Source organism: Arachis duranensis, chromosome 4 (genome assembly GCF_000817695.3).
Source record: "Arachis duranensis cultivar V14167 chromosome 4, aradu.V14167.gnm2.J7QH, whole genome shotgun sequence".
In the NCBI taxonomy this organism is placed as follows: Eukaryota; Viridiplantae; Streptophyta; class Magnoliopsida; order Fabales; family Fabaceae; genus Arachis; species Arachis duranensis.
The window spans coordinates 30,489,376-30,497,722 of NC_029775.3; the positions used below are offsets into that span (position 1 = coordinate 30,489,376).

The 8,347-nt window shown below is 36.8% G+C and overlaps 1 non-coding gene across 1 annotated transcript; it reads left to right on the forward strand.

Moving 5' to 3' along the window:
- The first annotated feature begins 5,292 nt into the window (after positions 1-5,292).
- LOC127746901 (small nucleolar RNA R71) lies at positions 5,293-5,400 on the forward strand. The gene has a single exon (XR_008008713.1). It is a non-coding gene; the product is annotated as a small nucleolar RNA R71 (small nucleolar RNA).
- The last annotated feature ends 2,947 nt before the right edge of the window (positions 5,401-8,347 follow it).

The window sequence follows — 8,347 nt, forward strand, 5'->3', positions numbered from 1 at the left end:
ATGAACGCGTGCCTGACAACCACCTCCGTTCTATCTTAGATTGAATGTGTATCTCTTGGGTTCCTGGTTCACGAATTTGAGTACCTCTCTTGACAACAGAGTGTTCGAATTCGTGCATCCAGAGTCTTCATGGTATAAGCTAGAATCAATTGGCAGCATTTCTGTGATCCGAAAAGTCTAAACCTTGTCTGTGGTATTCCGAGTTGGATCCGGGAAGGGATGACTGTGACGAGCTTCAAACTTGAGTTTGAAGCTCGTCACAGTCATCCCTTCCCGGATCCAACTCGGAATACCACAGACAAGGTTTAGACTTTCCGGATCTCAAGAATGCTGCCAATAGATTCTAGCTTATACCCCGAAGACTCTGATCGCAAGGAATTGAAGGCTCTGTTATTAGGAGAGGCAATCAAATGCCTGGACCAGGAATCCAAGAGATACACATTCAAGCTTGTTTTCAAGTAGAACGGATGTGGTTGTCAATCACGCGTTCATGAGTGAGAATGGTGATGAGTGTCACATAATCATCACATTCGTCATGTTCTTGTGTGCGAATGAATATCTTAGAATAAGAATAAGCATGAATTGAATAGAAAATAGTAGTACTTTGCATTAATACTCGAGGAACAGCAGAGCTCCACACCTTAATCTGTGGTGTGTAGAAACTCCACCGTTGAAAATACATAAGAACATAGGCATGGCCGAATGGCCAGCCTCCCCAAATATCATGTGAATTCGAAAATAAGGAAAAAAACCCGGTCAAAAGACTTCGAATAGAATAGTAAAAAGTCCTATTTATACTAGACTAGTCACTAGGGTTACAAAAAAGAGTAAATGATGCAGAAATCCACTTCTGAGCCCACTTGGTGTGTGCTTGGGCTGAGCATTGAAGCTTTCACATGTAGAGGTCTTCCTTGGAACTTGTTTGACTCTGCTTTGCAACTTGTTTCTGGCGTTTAACGCCAGAATAGGTCAGAAGGCTTGCATTAAACGCCAGTTTGCATCATCTAAACTCGGAAAAAATATGGACTATTATATATTGCTGGAAAGCTCTAGATGTCTAATTTCCAACGCAGTTGAGAGCGCGTCATGTGGACACCTGTAACTCGAGAAATTCCATTTTGAGTGCAGAGAGGTCAGAATCCAACAGCATCAGTAGTCCTTCTTCAGCCTCTGAATCAAATTTTTGCTCAGGTCCCTCAATTTCAGCCAAAAAATACCTGAAATAAAAGAAAAATACAAAAACTCATAGTAAAGTCCAGAAATGTGAATTTTGCTTAAAAACTAATAAAAATATACTAAAAACTAACTAAATCATACCAAAAACTATACAAAAATAATGCCAAAAAGCGTATAAATTATCCGCTCATCACAACACCAAACTTAAATTGTTGCTTGTCCACAAGCAACTGAAAACAAAATAGGATAAAAAGAAGAGAATATACAATGAATCCCACAGTATCAATGAAACTTAGTCCCGATTAGATGAGCAGGGCTAGTAGCTTTTTGCTTCCTAATAGGTTTGGCATCTCACTTTATCCTTTGAAATTCAGAATGATTGGCATCTATAGGAACTCAGAATTTTAGATAGTGTTATTGATTCTCCTAGTTAAGTATGTTGATTTTTGAACACAGCTACTTTATGAGTCTTGGCTGTGGCCCTAAGAACTTTGATTTCTAGTATTACCACCAGATACATAAATGCCACAGACACATAATTGGGTGAACCTTTTCAGATTATGACTCAACTTTGCTAAAGTCCCCAGTTAGAGGTGTCCAGAGTTCTTAAGCACACTCTTTTTGCTTTGGATCACGACTTTAACAACTCAGTCTCAAGCTTTTCACTTGGACCTTCATGCCACAAGCACATGGTTAGGGACAACTTGATTTAGCCATTTAGGCCTAGATTTTATTTCCTTGGGCCCTCCTATCCATTAATGCTCAAAGCCTTGGATCCTTTTTACCCTTGCTTTTTGGTTTAAAGGGCTATTGGCTTTTTCTGCTTTGCTTTTTCTTTTTCTTTCTCTTTTTTTCGCTATTTTTTCTTTTTTTTTTCACTGCTTTTTCTTGTTCAAGAATCAATTTCATGATTTTTCATATTATCAATAACATTTTTCTTTGTTCATCATTCTTTCAAGAGCCAACAATTTTAACAATCATAAACAACAAGATAAAAAATATGCACTATTCAAGCATTCATTCAGAAAACAAAAAGTATTGCCACCACATCAAAATAATTAAACTAATTTCAAGATAAAATTTGAAATCCAAGTACTTCTTGTTCTTTTGTAATTAGGCACATTTTTCATTTAATAGAGGTGAAGGATTTATGGAATTATTCATAGCTTTAAGACATAGACACTTGACACAAATGATCATGTAATGAAGACACAAACATAGACAAAAATAAAGCTCAAAAACCAAAAACAGAAAATAAATAGCCAAGGAGATTAAGGAATGAGTCCACATTAGTGAGGGTGGCGTCTTCCTCTTGAAGATCTAATGGAATGCCTGAGTTCCTCTATGTCTTTTCCTTGCCTTTGTTGCTCCATCCCTGGTGATTTTGGTGCTCCTATCCTTAGTTGCTCCTAATAGTTGTGTGGAGGAAAATGTATCCCTTGAGGCATCTCATGGATTTCTTGACTTGTTGAGGTCCATGAGTGGGCTCTCATGTTTGCTCAATCCTTTTCTTGGTGATGGGCTTGTCCTTTTCAATGAGGATGTCTTCCTCTATGACAATTCCAGCTGAATTGTATAGGGATCACCATTTTCTTGGCCACAACTTCATAGAAGTGGTCTTGATGGACCTTTGAGATGAATCTTTCCATCTTCCATGACTCAGAGGTGGAAGCTTTTGCCTTCCCTTTCCTCTTTCTAGAGGTTTTTCCGGCCTTAGGTGCCATAAATGGTTATGGAAAAAAAAGCAATGCTTTAACCACACCAAAATTAAAAGGTTTGCTCATCTTCGAGCAAAAGAAGAAAGAAAGAAGGGGAAGAAGAAGTAAACTAGAGGAGAAGGAGGGAGAAGTATTTGAATTTGAAAGTGAGGTAGGTGGGGTTTTTGGGAAAGAGATATGGAGGTGATTGGCGAAGAGGTGATGGGGAAGAGGATATGATTTGATTGGTGAGTGAGAGAGAGAGAAAGGTGGGGTAGGTGGGGATCCTGTGGGGTCCACAGATCCTGAGGGGTCAAGGATTTCATCCCTGCTCTTTTTAGGCGTGCAAAACGCCCTTACTGTGCAATCCTGGCGTTTAACGCCTGATTGCTACTTATTTATGGCGTTTAACGCCAGATTGTAGCCTTTTTTGGCATTTAACGCCAGTCTGGTACTTGTTTCTGGCGTTTAACGCCCAGAATGGTGCCAGACTGGGCGTTAAACGCCCATTCTGCTACCCTTACTGGCGTTTAAGTGTTTCCTCCAGGGTGTGCTATTTTTAATGCTGTTTTTAATTTTTCTTTAATTTTTGCAATTATTTTTGTGACTCCACATGATCATCAACCTAAAAAAATAACATGAAATAACATAGAAAAATAAAAATTGGGTTGCCTCCCAATAAGCGCTTCTTTAATGTCAATAGCTTGACAGTGGGCTCTCATGGAGCCTCATAGATATTCAGAGCATTGTTGGGACTTCCCAGCACTAAACTTAGAGTTTGAATGTGGGGGTTCAACACCAAACTTAGAGTTTGGTTGTGGCCTTCCAACACCAAACTTAGAGTTTGGCTGTGGGGGCTTTGTTTGACTCTGTATTGAGAGAAGCTTTTCATGCTTCCTCTCCATGGTTGTAGAGGGAGATCCTTGAGTTTTAAATACAAGGTAGTCCTCATTCAATTGAAGGACCAACTCTCCTCTGTCCACGTCAATCACAGCCTTTGCTGTGGCTAGGAAGGGTCTTTCAAGGATAATAGAATCATCCTCATCCTTCCCAGTGTCTAGGATTATGAAATCAGCAGGGATGTAAAGGCCTTTGACCTTTACTAGCACGTCCTCTACCTGTCCATAAGCCTTTTTCATATAGTTGTATGCCATCTCTAATGAGAATTTGGCAGTCTGTACCTCAAAGATTCCCAGTTTCTCCATTATAGAGAGTGGCATTAAATTTATGCATGACCCCAGGTCACACAGAGCCTTCTCAAAGGTCATGGTGCCTATGGTACATGGAATTAGGAATTTACCAGGATCCTGTTTCTTTTGAGGTAAAGTGTGCTGAACCCATGTATTCAGTTCATTAATGAGCAATGGAGGCTCATCCTCCCAAGTCTTATTACCAAATAGCTTGGCATTCAGCTTCATGATTGCTCCTAATACTGGGCAACTTGCCCTTGAACAATGTCTTCATCTTCTTCAGAAGATGAATAGTCATCAGAGCTCATGAATGATAAAAGGAGGTTCAATGGAATCTCTATGGTCTCTAGATGAGCCTCAGATTCCTTAGGTTCCTCAATTGGGAACTCTTTTTTCTCCAGAGGACGTCCCATGAGGTCTTCCTCACTGGGATTCACGTCCTCCTCCTCCTCTGTGCATTCGGCCACACTAAGTAAGGTTATGGCCTTGCACTCTCTTTTGGGGTTCTCTTTTGTATTGCTTCGGAGAGTACTAGGAGGAGTTTCAGTGACTGTTTTACTCAGCTGGCCCACTTGTGCCTCTAAATTTCTAATGGAGGACCTTGTTTCATTCATGAAACTTAGAGTGGCCTTAGATAGATCAGAGACTATATTTGCTAAGCTAGAGGGACTCTGCTTAGAATTCTCTGTCTATTGCTGAGAAGATGATGGAAAAGGCTTGCTATTGCTAAACCTGTTTCTTCCACCATTATTAAAGCCTTGTTGAGGCTTTTTTTTATCCTTCCATGAGAAATTTGGATGATTTTTCCATGAGGGATTATAGGTATTTTCATAGGCTTCACCCATGTAATTCACCTCTGCCATAGCAGGGTTCTCAGGATCATAAGCTTCTTCTTCAGAAGATGCTTCTTTAGTACTGTTGGATGTATTTTGCAATCCATTCAAACTCTGAGAAATCATATTGACCTGATGAGTCAATATTTTGTTCTGAGCCAATATGGCATTCAGAGCATCAATTTCAAGAACTTTCTTCCTCGGAGGCATTCCATTATTCACAGAATTCTTTTCAGAAGTGTACATGAACTGGTTATTTGCAACCATGTCAATGAGTTCCTGAGCTTCTGCAGGCGTTTTCTTCAGGTGAATAGATCTACCTGCAGAATGGTCCAATGACATCTTAGACAATTCAAACAGACCATCATAGAATATATCCAGGATGGTCTATTCTGAAAGCATGTCAGAAGAACACTTTTTAGTCAGTTGCTTATATCTCTCCCAAGCTTCATAGAGGGATTCACCTTCTTTTTGTCTGAAGGTTTAAACATCCACTCTAAGCTTACCCAGCTTTTGAGGAGGAAAGAACTTGGCTAAGAAAGTCATGACCAGCTTATCCCAAGAGTTCAGGCTATCTTTAGGTTGAGAGTCCAACCATATTCTAGCTCTGTCTCTTACAGCAAAAAGGAAAAGCATAAGCCTGTAGACCTCAGAATCAACTCCATTGGTCTTAACAGTATCACAGATCTGCAAAAATTCAGTTAAGAACTGAAAATGATCTTTTGATGGAAGTCCATAAAACTTTACAATTCTGTTTCATCAGAGAAATTAATTGAGGCTTTAGCTCAAAATTGTTTGCTCCAATGGCAGGGATTGAGATGCTTCTTCCATAGAAGTTGGAATTTGGTGCAGTAAAGCCACCAAACATCTTCCTTGCACCTCCACCATTGTTATTGGGTTCGGCCATCTCTACTTCTTTTTTGAAAATTTTAGTAAAGTCCTCTTTAGAGTGTTGTGTTTTAGCTTCTCTTAGCTTCTTCTTCAGAGTCCTTTCAGGTTCAGGATCTGCTTCAACAAGAATGTCCTTGTCCTTGCTCCTGCTTATATGAAAAAGAAGAGAACAGAAAAGAAGAGGAATCCTCTATGTCACAGTATAGAGATTCCTTTATTTGAGTAGAAGAAGAAAAGAATAGAAGAAGGAGAAGAGAAAAATTTGAACACAGAAAGGAAGAGAGGGTTCGAATCATAATAAGAAGAGGAGAGTGTTAGTGATTAAATAAATAAATAGAATGAGATGAGAGATAGGAGTTTTTGAAAATAATTAAAGAGAAAACCAAATTATTTTTGTTTTTATTTTAATTTAAAGTTAAAATTCGAATTTATAGAAAAGAATCAAATTAAAATTTAAAACAATTAGTTAATTAAAAAGAATTTTGAAAAAGATGAAGGTAAATTTCAAAAATTAGAGAGAAAAAAGTGGTTAGGTGGTTTTGAAAAAGATAAGAAATAGTAAAATAAACAAAAAGTCAATTAGTTAATTGAAAAAGATTTGAAAATCAATTTTGAAAAGATAAGAAGTTAGAAAAGATTTTGAAATTGATTTTGAAAAAGATATGATTGAAAAAGATATGTTGGAAAAGATATGATTGAAAAGATATGATTAAAAAGATATGATTGAAATTTATTTTCAAAAAGATTTGAAAAAGAAATTTAGAAAGATTTGATTTTTCAAATTAAAATTGATTACTTGACTAACAAGAATCTAAAAGATATGATTCTAGAATTTAAAGATTGAACCTTTCAATCAATCACATTAATTGTTTGTAAAGTTTTCGAAAATTAAGAAAATAAAATTAAGAAAAATATTTTGAAATCAACTTTTAAAATTTTAAAAAATAATAAAAAAATGAAAAAGATTTGATTTTTGAAAAAGATTTGAAAAGATAAGATTTTTTTGTAAAATTGAAATCTTGACTTGACTAACAAGAAACAACTTATTTAAAATTTTTTGACTAAGTCGACCCAAAGATTTCGAAAATTCATGAGAGAAATAAGGGAAAGATATTTTTTATTTTTGAATTTTTAATGATGAGAGAGAAAAACACAAATATGACCCAAAACATGTAAATTTTTTATCAAAACCAATGTTGCATGCAAGAACTCTATGAATGTCAAGATGAACACCAAGAACACTTTGAAGATCAAGATGAATATCAAGATTTATTTTTGAAAAATTTTCAAGAAAAGAAAAACATGGAAGACACCAAACTTAGAAATTTCTCATGTTTAGACACTATGAATGCAAAAATGCATATGCACAAAACAAGAAAATATGAAGATCAAGCAAGAAGACTTACCAAGAACAACTTGAAGATCATGAAGAACACATGCATGAATTTTCGAAAAAATATTTTAGAAAATTAAAAATATGCAATTGACACCAAACTTAAAATTTGACTCAAGACTCAAACAAGAAACACAAAATATTTTTGGTTTTTTTATTTTATTAATTTTGTTGGATTTTTTTTGGAAATTACTTTTTGGAAAAACGAAAAAAAAAAGAAAAATTTTGAAAGAATTTTGAAAACTTTTTGAAAATAAAATAAGAAGAAAATTACCTAATCTGAGCAACAAGATGAACCATCTGTTGTCCAAACTCGAACAATCCCCAGCAACGGTGCCAAAAATTTGGTGCACGAAATTGTGATACACAATGGTGCCAACAACTTGTACGCACAATTGTAATATCACTCTTTGTCACAACTTCGCACAACTAACCAGCAAGTGTATTGGATCGTCCAAGTAATAAACCTTACGTGAGTAAGGGTCGATCCCACGGAGATTGTCAGCTTGAAGCAAGCTATGGTCACCTTGTAAATCTCAGTCAGGCGGATTAAAATGGTTATAGAGTTTTGATAATTAAAATATAAATAACACGTAAAATAAAGATAGAGATACTTATGTAATTCATTAGTGGGAATTTCAGATAAGTGTATGGAGATGCTTCATTCCTTTTGAATCTCTGCTTTCCTACTACCTCCTTCCAATCCTTCATGCTCCTTTCTATGGCAAGCTGTATATAGGGCGTCACCGTTGTCAATGGCTACTTCCCATCCTCTCAGTGAAAAAGGTCCTCTATGATTTCCCACATGGCTAATCAGCTGTCGGTTCTTGATCATGTAGGAATAGGATTTACTATCCTTTTGCGTCTGTCACCACGCCCTATGGTCATGAGTTTGAAGCTCGTCATAGTCATTCCATCCCAGATCCTACTCGGAATACCACAGACAAGGTTTAGACTTTCCGGATCTCAAGAATGCTGCCAATGGATTCTAGCTTATACTACGAAGACTCTGATCGCAAGGAATTAAAGGCTCTATTGTTAGGAGAGGCAATCAAATGCCTGGACCAGGAATCCAAGAGATACACATTCAAGCTTGTTTTCATGTAGAACGAAAGTGGTTGTCAATCACACGTTCATGAGTGAGAATGGTGATGAATGTCACATAAT